We start from the raw sequence: 13,143 nt of genomic DNA on the forward strand, positions 1-13,143 counted from the left end.
CAGATTATAACACAAATATATTTTGCAAGTTGTACTCAAGAGGATTGGCCTGCAAAATATATTTGTGTTATAATCTGCTCTTCGTGTTGCTACATTTTGCCTTTCAGGTTGAAACTTTCTATGGTGGTGGGATTTCCTAAATGGCTCCTTGAACACGGAGTATTCATTTTCTTCCTCTTAAGCTGTCTTCAGCACTTTTTAAAATAAATACATTTATGGGTTAAGTTTTTGGTAACAGATTTTACTTGTATTCAAGCTCAGTGCATGAATTCTGCATGCATTTGGAATTCATTCACTCTTCCCAGTGAATTTTGTTCTTTCTAATGCTTCTTGTTATGCTGGTCTATGATCGTAATAATTAAAGATTTGATTTTGACTTGAATGCTTCTTGTAATGTGCTTCATCTTTGAGAGATATTTTCATATATGCAATTCTTGCAACTCGGAGATAGGGCGTAATACAAATAAAGTTTATTATCATTATCAGGATCAAAACCTTTTTTACAGCGGTGGATTTAAACCTTGAGTTCCCCAACATTGGTCCACAGCTTCCATCATCCACAGCTAGTATGGTCAAGAGTCTGTATTGACAGGGCTGCAATCCAGCATCTGAACACCCAAAATTCGGACTTGTTCAGAAAATGCAATCGTTGTTCTGTCTTTTCAAATATTCTCCAAAGAGAGATTCATAGTTCAAAGTTTAAACAAAGTTTTTACATAGAGAAGCTTTCAAGTTCGATCTCTGCATCTTTTGCTGCTTTAAAAAAGGATCTAATAATTGTGAAAATAAAGCGCTTTGTCTGAAACACAGCTTGGCAATAACTCGTTCAATTTCACTTAATGCATGCTAATTTATTTTCCCCTTCTTCTGTTCTAATCAAGAACACTCAATATTACTAGGATACAATGAAGAGGCTTTTCTTTGTTTATTATTGAAAGTTTTCTAAAGAGCAGAAGGATGTTTGGATACTACTGGGATTTTTAGAAACCGGAGATGGCAGCAATTGAACTTTGGATGTCTGGCCTTTTCATTCAAATCATGTCCTCTAGCATTGATCTTTGCTGACCATACTCCTTTCTTCTTAGTGAATAAGAAGAGAGAGAATGCAATTATTCAGTAATACAAAAGAGAGTTCTGCATATGCGCAAATATTTTTCATTTAAGAATTGCCCAATATTGATTAAGTAAACTGATCATTGCAGCTGCTGATAACTACACTACATATGGCAATGGATGAGTGTCTTTTGCAGGGTTGATTATTCACAGACTTGACTAATATGCTCTCTCTTTGAATCTCTAAATCCTCCAGCACAACTCTAGGTCAACTCCTACTGGAAACTAATTGCAGAATAACAGTGGATGATCTAGAGCAGTAGTTCTCAACTTGTGGGTCCCCAGCTATTTTGGCCTTCAACTCCCAGAAATCCTAACAGCTGGTAAACTGGCTGGGATTTCTGGGAGTTGTAGGCCAAAACATCTGGGGACCCACAGGTTGAGAACCACTGACCTAGAGAATAGTACTTTTCAAATGCACATTTTTCTACTTTTGTGGGTGTGCTATACTCTTAGCCCCAGTAGAATCACTTCAATAAGCCCAAAAGACATACAACAACCCCACTTCAATAAGCTTTGCGTATGTAAACAAAAATATTTTGAATCTTTTAGAGATAAATTGAATGTTCCTGGACACAGTGGTGGTTTCCTAAGACTGAATGTGGAGCTGACAGCTGCTGTCAATAGCAGATTATTTATGTCTAATGTAACTGGTTCTTCTCCAAACCATAAGCTATTACTCTCTTTGTCAAGGGTCAGGAATGGGTCTGTGGGGTGCTCAAAATCGAGTTTATGTGGTGGAAGACTTCAATAAAACTCTTTGGGAAAACTCAGTGTTTCACCCTCCCATCCCCTTGGTGCTCTTCTGCTGTTGATGACAACGTGGAATCTAAAGAGGAAACAACGTGTCTAGACAGACCATGGTTAAAAAGCAGGTGAGTTGAATGTTAGAGATAAGGATCGGATTCTTTGGTTACTCAAGATTATGTCACCAATGTGGAGGTGACTCACAGTCTAAAGTAAAGAACAGTAATCTCCAAGTGTAGCTGCTGCCTAGAAATAATGGGGTTGCTATAAGTCTCCTGCAGCTCACCATATTGCTCCAATTCCGCCTCTTTTTCATTTTAGGTCCTCTAAAACTCTATCTGTGAGAGCTCTTCCCAACACAAAAGATATCTAAGTAGACGTTCCATGTTCAGAAGCAGTATATCTTATTTCCTGCTGATGAAGTTCCCATTGACTTTGGCTGTTATGAGATACTCAAGAGCTCATAGTTGGAAAAAAAATACTTTTTCAACTACAAGTACTAGAATTCCCCAGGCACTATGAGCTTTTCCTAAGTCTTCTTTGCTACATGCAAACCCAATCTCCACTTTTCATCTTCAACAGTAATCTTTGCAGAAAAAGGTTTCACAGTTAAAGATCTCTACTTTATCTTTGTTTTTGTTTTTCAAACTTTGAGAAAGATACAGGTGAAGCTGGCTGTGAAATAGAAGACTCTAGGTGCTTCAATCTTAAAAAGTAACTTTTCCTAGCTCTCATTTTTAGCCCTGGCCAATAAATATGAGTACTCCACTGCCATTCCCAGCCAAGTCTTGGCTCTTCCTTTCACTGGATCTTCTGATGGCAATGCACAGCTGGATGTTTACAGATCACTTATGTGTGGAATGTTGCCTGTCTTAGCAAGTAATTTGTATCTTGCTTGCTTGCCAAGTCAAAATATATCTGATGGTGACAACTTGATTGTCTTTCTTATCCTGCAGGAAGGTATTCAAAACCTGTATAATCAAGACTAGGACTCTTGTTTGCCATCTAATCTGAGATGGGCTTCGTGATGTTTGTTTGTTTGATGCTTTCTTGGTCAAACACAATTGCTCTTTTAAAAGATTGTGTGTCTGTCTGTTTCTCTTAACTGAAAACCAGCAATTTGTTCTGGACCTTTCCTCTCTGAGGAGAGGGACTACTCCTGTGCTTAATTAAATTCTCCTCTCCTCCTTTCTGTAACCTTTGACTTCCAGGGTATCATCTGCAATTAAGTTTTTTAATAATAAAATTGATGGTGTTCAGACGATATATTGTCTTATATTGTCCTCATGGTCTCAGATTTGCTAACTAGGCTGTATCCTGGTGTTTTCTGTGGTTTTCTTTTATATAGTATTATTATCAATAATAATAACAATAAACAACAACAACAACAACAACAACATACTTTATTTATAGTCTGCTCTATCTCCCCGAGGGGACTCAGAGCGGATTACAGGTACATATATGGCAAACATTCAATGCCATTATACAATTGACAGAGACAGACAGTAACATAAACAGAGGCAAGGCTTCCCTCTTTTCATTTCCGGAGTCCAGCTGTGCTCGACTCGGCCATGGGGAGGTGCTGTTGTTTCATTTTCCATCTGAGGAGCCTGTTGTCCATGTCCTACTTTCCTGGTTGAAGTTTTGCTGGCATGTTTTTCGGAGTGTTATTTACCTCTCCGCCAAAACAATATCTACTTACCTATTTACATTGTTGTTTCGAATTTCTAGATGAGCAGAAACTGGGCTGAAGTTGTCTGTCTGCAATTGCTAAATTCCACAGTGCCACAATGTGAGACTTGGTAGCTTCATTAGTCCATCATACTAAACTATTATTTAGCATCACAGGCATGAATGTGACCTAGGTGCAGCAAATCTTGGGCTGTTGTTCTCTCCTTTCTCCATCATGTGAAACCATGAAGAAGCTTATGAAAGCTTCTGGTTAACCACAGTTTAGTCTGTAGTCTAGACTTGGAGTTCTGACTCACAATAACTATGATTTATTTAAACAAACCAGCTTCAGAAATCATCATGCAGAAACCAAATGGGTGACTTGTTTCATTAACTATAGTTCAAGTGATAACAATAAACCATTTGAATCAAAATAAAAAGTGAAAGCTTTGAAACTCCTGCTGGCCATACAAGCCTGGAGCTTTGACTGTTTATTCTTGTTCACACTCTAACCCATGTTTTAATGTGTAAATGTGTGGCTTAGCTTTGATAATAGTCTCCTAAACCACAGTGGTAAATTTTTTGTCAACTATTGACCTCTGAATCCAGTGCCCTCTTCTGCTATTGTGCAGCACAACATCACAGTTCAACAGTCTTAACAGCAACCAAGAGTGAACATTTCCATTTCTGTTTGGGGGGGGGGGGGGGTGAGATAAACACACTAAGAAAGTATGTAATGAGGTATGGACCTTGCTTTTGAGAACATCTACTCATCTCGGAAGTTTTATGGAATACAATTAGCTGTGATTGCTTTAGAATGATGCCAAAACAAGGTGCTTGTTTTCTTTTTAGGGACTGCAAAAATGGTTGGGACCTCTGTATGCAATCCATGAGTTGGGTTTTGTCCATCCTTGTTGTAGCTGATGGGGCACACAAATGTTGGCAAAGCCAAACCCATGCTGTCTTTAGCTTTATACGCAGATGACTTCAGACAACAAAACACTGTGCTGATATTACATGTCCTGGATACCACAACATGGCTGCATTTCAAGTTCTGATCTGTTGAGGGTGGGTGTGATGTCTGAAAATGTTAGAAACATATTATCACTTTAGGAACTTCCTGTGGCACATCAGACACACTTGCTCAGGTGTTCGAATTTGTTTGGCATGTAACCATCTCAAGGAGGCCCCAAGACTCTCCTGTAACCTCATTTCACACAAGAATTGCAACAGGGAGACAACAAAAATCCATAATTTTGGCTCCAAAACCTGCTCTCGGATTATACATTTAGTCAACTTATACTTTATATAAAGTAAATGTATAGGGTCTCGTCAGTTGCCTTCAACAATCTGTTTCTGATCTAAAAGCTATTTGAACAAAAATACCAAGGACTGTAAGATCAAGAATGTGGCCAACTGGGATTCATTAACTGACACACGATCTCTTTGCATAAATAAGGATTTATGAGTTCTTATCTTGTTAAGAAAAAAAAATGTTGCCCAGTACTCTTTAAACTGCTATTGTTTAGTATTCATTGCCATGTGATTGTGTTGTAGATAGTGTTATAGCCTTACTATCAGGATGCATTGGCTGAATTGTATGTTATCTTTAAATTCTTGCCTTTTTACTTGGGTCAAGATGTAGCAAAAATGAAACCATAACCAATCCAGCACTGCTTCTCATATTGCTGGTAAAATGCATCTTTACAGTGAAACGCTTCAATACAAAGATCTTGGAAAAGTTGCTTTTTAGATGTATAGCTTCCTCAATCCACAACACAGCAAAGCCAAGAGATTCTGAGAGTTTTCATCCACAAAACCAGACTTTTCCATTTCTGTACAATATTTCAAACTACCTGAAGACAGAGTGATAATCACTAGGAGAATGGAATTTATTTTCTTCTGAAGCAAAGGTCAGATTATGATGAATGAATTCATGAGCATTTTATGGAAGTACATTATGTTTTCTTTTCACGGTATGCTAGAACCTAAACATTTGATGATGATGATGATTGTTGTTGTCGTCATCATCATCGTCATTATTTATTTATTTATGTAGCACCATCTCTGTAGATAGAAGTGAAGGAGAAACAAAACTGTTATATGCTCTCAGGCTTACAGTCTAACTAAAACATAACACAAAAAGAAAGAAGAAGGGCAGTGCAGGAGGGAAGTAAGTCCAGAGAAAACTACTTTTTTTTCCTCCTCTATGGCTACAGCAGTGGCAATTGGAATGGAGGGAAGGTCGCATTTTAGTTTTATTTATTTATTTATTTATTTCCATCATTTCTATGCATTTTAGTTTTAGTACAGTTACGTTCTACACTTGAATACATTTTTTTTAAAAAGACCATCTATCCAACAAGGGTCACAAGGTAGTGAACCATATTCCTCTCATGCCCACTTAATCTTCACAACAATCCAGTGAAGTATGCTAGACTTGAAAGTTGTAATTAGTCCAAGAACATCCAGTGTTCTTCATTGCTGAGTAGGATTAACTACCGGGCTTCAGCGAAAAAGAAGGGTGTATAATGTGCAATTACTAATTTAAACATTCAGATTTTTTAAACATTTTTTAATTTTAGGACATACACGTACACATACACAACATTTACAATTCCCACCACCGCCACATTCAGATTTTGATACTGTACATTCAGATTTTGATGCATTTCTAATAACCAGCTTATATACATACCATACCTGAAATAAATACAGTACACCATTTGAAATATACAAATTACACAAAAATCATCAAATTGATACAATTTATTAAAGGGTTTGGAGCCCCTGGTGGCGCAGCATGTTAAAACACTGAGCTACTGAACCTGCGGACCGAAAAGTCACAGGTTCGAATCTGGGGAGCAGAGTGAGCGCCCACTGTTAGCACCAGCTTCTGCTAACCTAGCAGTTTGAAAACATGCAAATGTGAGTAGATCAATAGGTACCGTTCCGGCGGGAAGATAATGGCGCTCCGTGCAGTCATGCTGGCCACATGACTGGAGGTGTCTACGGACAATGCCGGCTCTTCGGCTTAGAAATGGAAATGAGCACCAACTCCCAGAGTCGGACACGACTGGACTTAATGTCAGGGGAAACATTTACCTTTACCTATTAAAGGGTTTGACACAGTATAGTTCATGGAGGTACAACTACTTCTGAGTTTATCCCTGAACTTCGAAAGCTTTGAACTTGCACAACTCTGGCTCTTTGGGAAAGGTTTTTGATAAAAAGGAAAAAATCATATTTATTTGTTGTCTTTTGGAGAACTAGGCTTTTTTTTTTTTTGCGGTGGTAGGTACCATTGTTTGATAACAAAATGACAAAGACAGACAGGGGCAGCTGGCCCTCTGAGATGCCCCTGGTGCTTTCCCCTCTCCACGGAATGATCTTCAATCTATCTATAGGTCATACCAAAATCCATATATTTGGTCACAAGACCTGTCCTCAACTTAAACATTATATATGCTAGGGCTGCAGCTCTCACCATGTCACCCTTTGGCTGTCACTGTGTTCTTGGCTCTTCCAAATTTTGACTCAAAGGAACTATTTTTGAAATCTTGCTAGCATATTTATTACTGTGGTCCACTGCATGGTGAAGTCTGGTCCAGCGGCAGGAACTGAAGGTGGCAGGTGGTTGGCACATGGATCAACCTGCTAACATTTCTCGACAAAGAGATGGGGAGTGTGGGCAGGGCTCCAGCTGCATACATGGCAGATTTAAAGGAGGACATCTTGGAGCTGCAAATGTACTAGCCGGCTGGCAGAGAGAGTACAGTAGAGTCTCACTTATCCAAACTAAATGGGCCGGCAGAACCTTGGATAAGCGAATATCTTGGATAATAAAGAGGGATTAAGGAAAGGCCTATTAAACATCAAATCAGATTATGATTTTACAAATTAAGCACCAAAACATCATCTTATTTGACAGAAAAAGTAGTTCAATACGCAGTAATGTTATGTTGTAATTACTGTATTTACGAATTTAGCACCAAAATATCACAATATATTGAAAACATTGACTACAAAAATGCATTGGATAATCCAGAACCTTGGATAAGCAAGTCTTGGATAAGTGAGACTCTACTGTACTAGGATATACTCATTCTCCCATCAAGATGCTAGTCAGCTTTAGTCTTGCTTAACTTTAGCTAGAGGATTACATGACATGCTCTCAGAATATACTCTGGGTCAATAGTCTTCTAATCTTCTGCTTGCAGTAAAGATGTTGGCAAAGAGTCATATTCTCCCAGATGGATATTTTTGTTTGTATAGTTTATAAAGAATTCAGGCTAATTACATTCAGAGCCTAGAAAAACAACTTTTCTGGATTATATCTCCCATAATCCTACAGCCAGTATGACAAAGCTGCCAGAGAAATTTGAGTACTTCTTGGAAGGTCACTCTTCCTGCTGTATGTATGTGTTTTGTATTTATTCTACTGCTGCTTCTCCTTGTGAAACCCTATTTCATTCCCTCCTCATTCTTTCTGTGTGTATGTCACACACAACTGTCAAAACTTTATTGATATCACCCTAGCCTCGAGATATTTGGATGTGACAAATACTCCTTTATGCTAGAGCAGCAGTGGGTAGTCAATCAAAGAGATTTCACAGACGGAACTGAATGAGCTGGATATCATTGGGCTGCAGCCATTAATGTGGTCTGTTTTGCAAGGGTGGTTTTCTGCCTCTTTTGCCAGCAATTTTAGTTTGTATCCCAAGGGATGTCCAAACCAGGAAATTGTAGCAAACTGATTAAATTTTGGGGAGATTATCCTCCAGCCTGTATTGCGGGCAAAGTAATACAAATTGTGGGACTGTTGTTAATAAAACTGTCAGGTGAGCATTGATCTGTGGTCACCTGTTAATGAAAGACCTCCAAGACATCCTATTATCAACAATTCCACTCAGCTCTTGCAAATTCACAGCTGTGACTTCCTTGATTGAATGTAATCTGTTGTTTTTTGGTTTTAATGTTAATACGTTTTAAGTAGTTAGTTTTAATGTATTTGTTTACCTCATTGTATGTATGTTATGTGGCATCAAATTGTGCCTTTTTGTAAGGTCACTCTGAGTCCCCTGTGGGGTGAGAAGGGTGGGATATAAATATGGCAAATAAATAAATAAAATGTATTAACCTATAATGCAGTCTCCCTTTTCCCCTATGCCCCCAACGTTACCAAACATTATTGTCTTTTCTATTGACTTTTCTAATGTCTCGTCATATTTTATCTTTGAAGTCTTGCCTTTTTACTTGGGTCAAGATATAGCAAATATGAAACCATAACCAATCCAGCACTGCTTCTCATATTCTCAGTTGGGACATTTTGGCTTCTAGGAAGAGTCTAGGGCTGATTTGCTGCTGGACCCACTTGTTTGTCTTTTTATCACTCCATTATATTTGTAGAATTCTCCTTCAGCTCTACATTTTTCAGAAGTTCTTTTCCTGTCAACTTTCTGTACTGTCCAGTTTTTACAACCATAAATAGAAATTGGAAATACAATCATTAAATGCTTTCTAGTGCCAAACCCAGCACGGAATATGCTACCAATAAAAAGATGTCAGAGGGCTTTTCATTCTTTTTTTTTTTTATCTCCGATAGATTTTCGGTGAGGGGAGAAATTGGCAGAGAAAATCCAGGAGGGTTCCAAGTCAGAAGTCAAAAAGTCTGGACCTTGCATAGAATTCGATGGATGAAGGAGGGTTATTGTCAGGTTTGGCTCCACCGCTGGGTAGAGAGTCTGTCACCAGAGATGGCAGATGCTCTGATGCAGGAAGCAAGAGCAAAGTGCTGGAAGACAGAACTGCAGATGACACACTGTCTGCCCTGCATGACCTTAATCTAACTGGCTGCCCTGCGGGTGTAGTAGAAGACAGTCTCCCCACATCAGTGTCAAAGTAATCTTCAAGCCAGTCAGCTTCTATATGTGGGAAGGGGCTAGGAGAATCTGGCAAGTGTACAATGTAGTTCTGTCTGGAAGCATCTTATGTCAGTTTAATCCTGTGTTTTCCAAACCTAATGATCATGGGCCTCCTAACCTGTATTCTACTTTAGGAGATTCTCTCAGCCCAACTACAACTGTATGTTCCTCAGTGAATTGAAGCAGTGATCAAATTACTTATTGGGAGAATAGCAGGATGGGAACAATGAAGTTAGCTTTCCTAAGTTTGGATTAGCTTTTCTCAGCTACTGCTATTTGGAAAGTCACAAAACTTTTGTAGCCTGGCATAATATACACAGTCTGTTCAATGAAACATATACTTAGGATGCATCTGTATTGTAGAATTAATACAGTTCGACATCACTTGCCTTAGCTTAACGGTATAGAATCTTAGAAGCTTTTTTAGTTTGGTGAGGCACCAGTACTATTTGTCAGAGATGGCTAAAGGTCTTGTAAAACTTAAAACCCCAATGCTTCTGTAGCATTGAGCAATGACAGTTAAAGTAGTGTCAAACTGCATCAATTTTACAGTGTAGATGCATCCACAGACATGTTCATGCTCTTTTTGAGATTTTGTTTTTCTTTCCTATTCCTCTCCCTGCTTCTTTTTCTGCTTTACTTCTCTATGACTTTTGCAACATAAGGCAACCAACAGCACAATATGCCTAAAATCAATGGGCATCTATTGCCCCTATGTCTTTCTCCTTTCAGCTTAAGCACTAGACTATGTCATCTATACATGAATTCACCTTGCTTCTCTATGTCCTGGAGCTCTAATTCAGTGATGGAATTAGAAAAGGAATTGAAGGAAATCCCTTAATCTTGCCTGAAAACAGCAGACTCATAGGGGAAACTGTTTGAGCAAAGAACCTAATGGGCCAAAAGTGGGAAGCAGCTATGACAACAGTGTGAATGATTGCAAATCTCCTATGAGCCATGTCTTCCATGACAGTATTTTCAAAGTATCAGATGTGGGAGATCAGTACTCTCTCCCTCCATGTAAGGGACCAGCTTGTGCTGTATTATTATTGTATGTGCAGTGCTTCCTGAAAACTCATTGTGGACTGGAAGCTGGTGGTCTGTTTTCCAGTATTCTGTACCTGCATTGTGGGTTTGCCCTATTGTTTGAGAATTACTGATTTAATCATGAAATGTTCTAACTCTTGTGCTGTGTGTGTGTGTGTGTTAAAAAAAGGTAGAAGCTATTTCACACACCTTTCGTGTGTGTTTGATCCATCCTTGAACTTGTATTGGACTCTAGATCTGACAGAAACTACAGACTGAAATTACCAGAGCAAACAAGGAAATCACTACCTTGTCTGCTTTCCTTCCTCATTTTCTTTGGCAGCTGCTGCTGCCTGCAGTAGTGAGAGAGGAGAAGTGGGAGAAGCAGTCACAATTACACAGGAACAGGGGAAAGAAAACCGTAAGCAATAGCTTTTGTTTCTCATTTCTTGCCAACAATTTGGAAATATATTGCTATGAGGTGAGTGGGCAATGGCGGCGACAATTCTTTCTTTACATGGTAATGCTTTCTTAGATATTCTTTTTCAGCTGAGGATCTTATTGTCTGGACCCATCATTCATATTGACTGGGGATGATGGGAGCTGCAGATAAAATAATGGTGTCCAGTGCCAGGAAAGGCTGAATTAGTCCTTGGGAAGAAGTGGGGAAAATCTTGCAATAATGACTACATTTGTAATAGCATGCTTGGTGGCCATTGTTGGGCAAAACATTTTTCATCGTGTGTAAGAATAAAAGAAGCCTAGTTTTCACAAATAGCTGAAGCAATCGATGGCTATGTCTGGGGATTGCACAATTTTAGACCAAAGCTGTGCACACCCCTGATTGGGTGCTCTACCATATAATATAACTGTACATTCATTCAGACAAAGATATATTGGAAAGGGGAACCCTAATTTATCCTCCTCCCTGGTAAGGCAGGGTGTTTGAATGTTCAAGGAAGGATGAGCATTTGTATACAGGTTATCTGACCAAATGAATATACCTGCAGTCTTAAGTAGTGCAGTTTAGACCCAGCTTCATCACTTCACCACTTCCTCTGATCCTTTGCAAAAAGAAAAAGAAAAAAACAGAACAGAGAGTGTCCTGATAGGACACCCTGACATGAGTTTTTCCTTGAGATTGTAAAGGAGGAAGGGAGTGTTTGACCCATAGCAATTGTAACCTCCTGTATTAGTCCCATTGCTGCTCTAGAGAGGGTTACATCATGCTGCCTCGGCTTTGTCCTAACTCAGAATAGCAAGAAGTAGGTATGGCTCACTCTACAGAAATTTTCCATATGTGATGTGGAAACATCTATAGACACTTCTGCTTTCCAAAGAAGCACTGTTTCTGTTTGGGATTATTTGTGTTAGCTATCATTTCCTTAGGAATAAAAGGTAAGGTAAAGGTTTCCCCTGACGTTAAGTCCAGTCGTGTCCAACTCTAGGGGTTGGTGCTCATCTCCATTTCTAAGCCGACGAGCCGGCGTTGTCCATAGACACCTCCAAGGTCATGTGGCCTGCATGACTGCATGGAACGCCTTAGGAATAGGGAGCCCCAAATAACACAGCTGGTCAACTTGTACCTTTCCAGATGTTCTGAGGCTATAGCTCCCATCAGTCCTCATCATTGGCTACATTGGGCACATTTGGAGAACCACAAATTGACCACCCTTTACCACAGAATAAGGGTAGGGAACCTTTTTTGTTCTGTTGAGGGCCATACCTGGTCAGACCTGACATTACCAGGTGCTAGATACAACAGGCAAGGCTGGGAACAAATTTCCTAGGTTGCAGACTGTTCAAAGACTTTGGATCTTTTGAGGGATCTAATACAGTTTTTGTTTTATTTGGAAGGACTTTGTATGTTGCTTTTCTATTTACTTGGTTTATGGGAATCAAGAGCACTGGGGCTTTCAGAAATTTATTGTGGATCAGTCTCAGATATTGCAGCGAGGGGGGCTGAGAAGGGAGAAAGAGATGTGGTTTGACATGCTTGAAGTTGAATTTTACAGCTGGCTGTCTCTTTTTTAATTGCTTTGGTGTAGGGGAGGATACAAGTGAAACAGTGAGAGACCAGTTCCTCTGGTCTACCTTATTTGTCATTTGAGGAAAAAGAACAATGTCTTGCCTTACCTTATACAAAACTTCCGCAAGTCAACAATAGCAATCAAGAGGAAGAATTGTTGGTTCCTGGATTTTCTGAAACACTTTCTGGAAGGATGTAATCACAAATCTCAGCATTCAAGGATATCTCTGAGGATATTTATGACAAATCCTTGGTTCTTTAGCATCTTGTTCCACTACCTATCAAAATAATGTAGGGAAGGGAAAGTCAAGGAGATAACTATGGTATTACATTTTCCACTCCACTACTATGACACTAATTCTAGAGGGGTGAACAGCAGTGGTGCTTCAATCAAATGGCTAGATGGAAGTTATAGGCAGATGTGTATGTTACAGGTATACCTTGATTTTATTGAGGTTCAAAGGGTAGCATTGAGTATCCAATTTGAAGACTTTCTGAAGGATTCTTTTTTTAAAAAAAAATCTTCTATACTAGTTGTGGGTAGCCATGGAGGGTCTGAGAAGGTTACTTCCTTTTTGACTCCTCTGAAATGATGAGGGACAAATCATATCCTCAAAACTGGATTCGACATTC

The 13,143-nt window shown here is 39.2% G+C and overlaps 1 protein-coding gene across 7 annotated transcripts in view; it reads left to right on the top strand.

Annotated features, from left to right (window-relative positions):
- The window catches only part of src (SRC proto-oncogene, non-receptor tyrosine kinase), a 116,001-nt gene that overhangs the window by 44,756 nt on the left and 58,102 nt on the right, over nt 1–13,143 (top strand). The gene's annotated exons all lie outside the window — the stretch shown is intronic.

The sequence above is a fragment of the Anolis carolinensis genome, chromosome 4, assembly GCF_035594765.1.
Source record: "Anolis carolinensis isolate JA03-04 chromosome 4, rAnoCar3.1.pri, whole genome shotgun sequence".
Taxonomy (NCBI): Eukaryota; Metazoa; Chordata; class Lepidosauria; order Squamata; family Dactyloidae; genus Anolis; species Anolis carolinensis.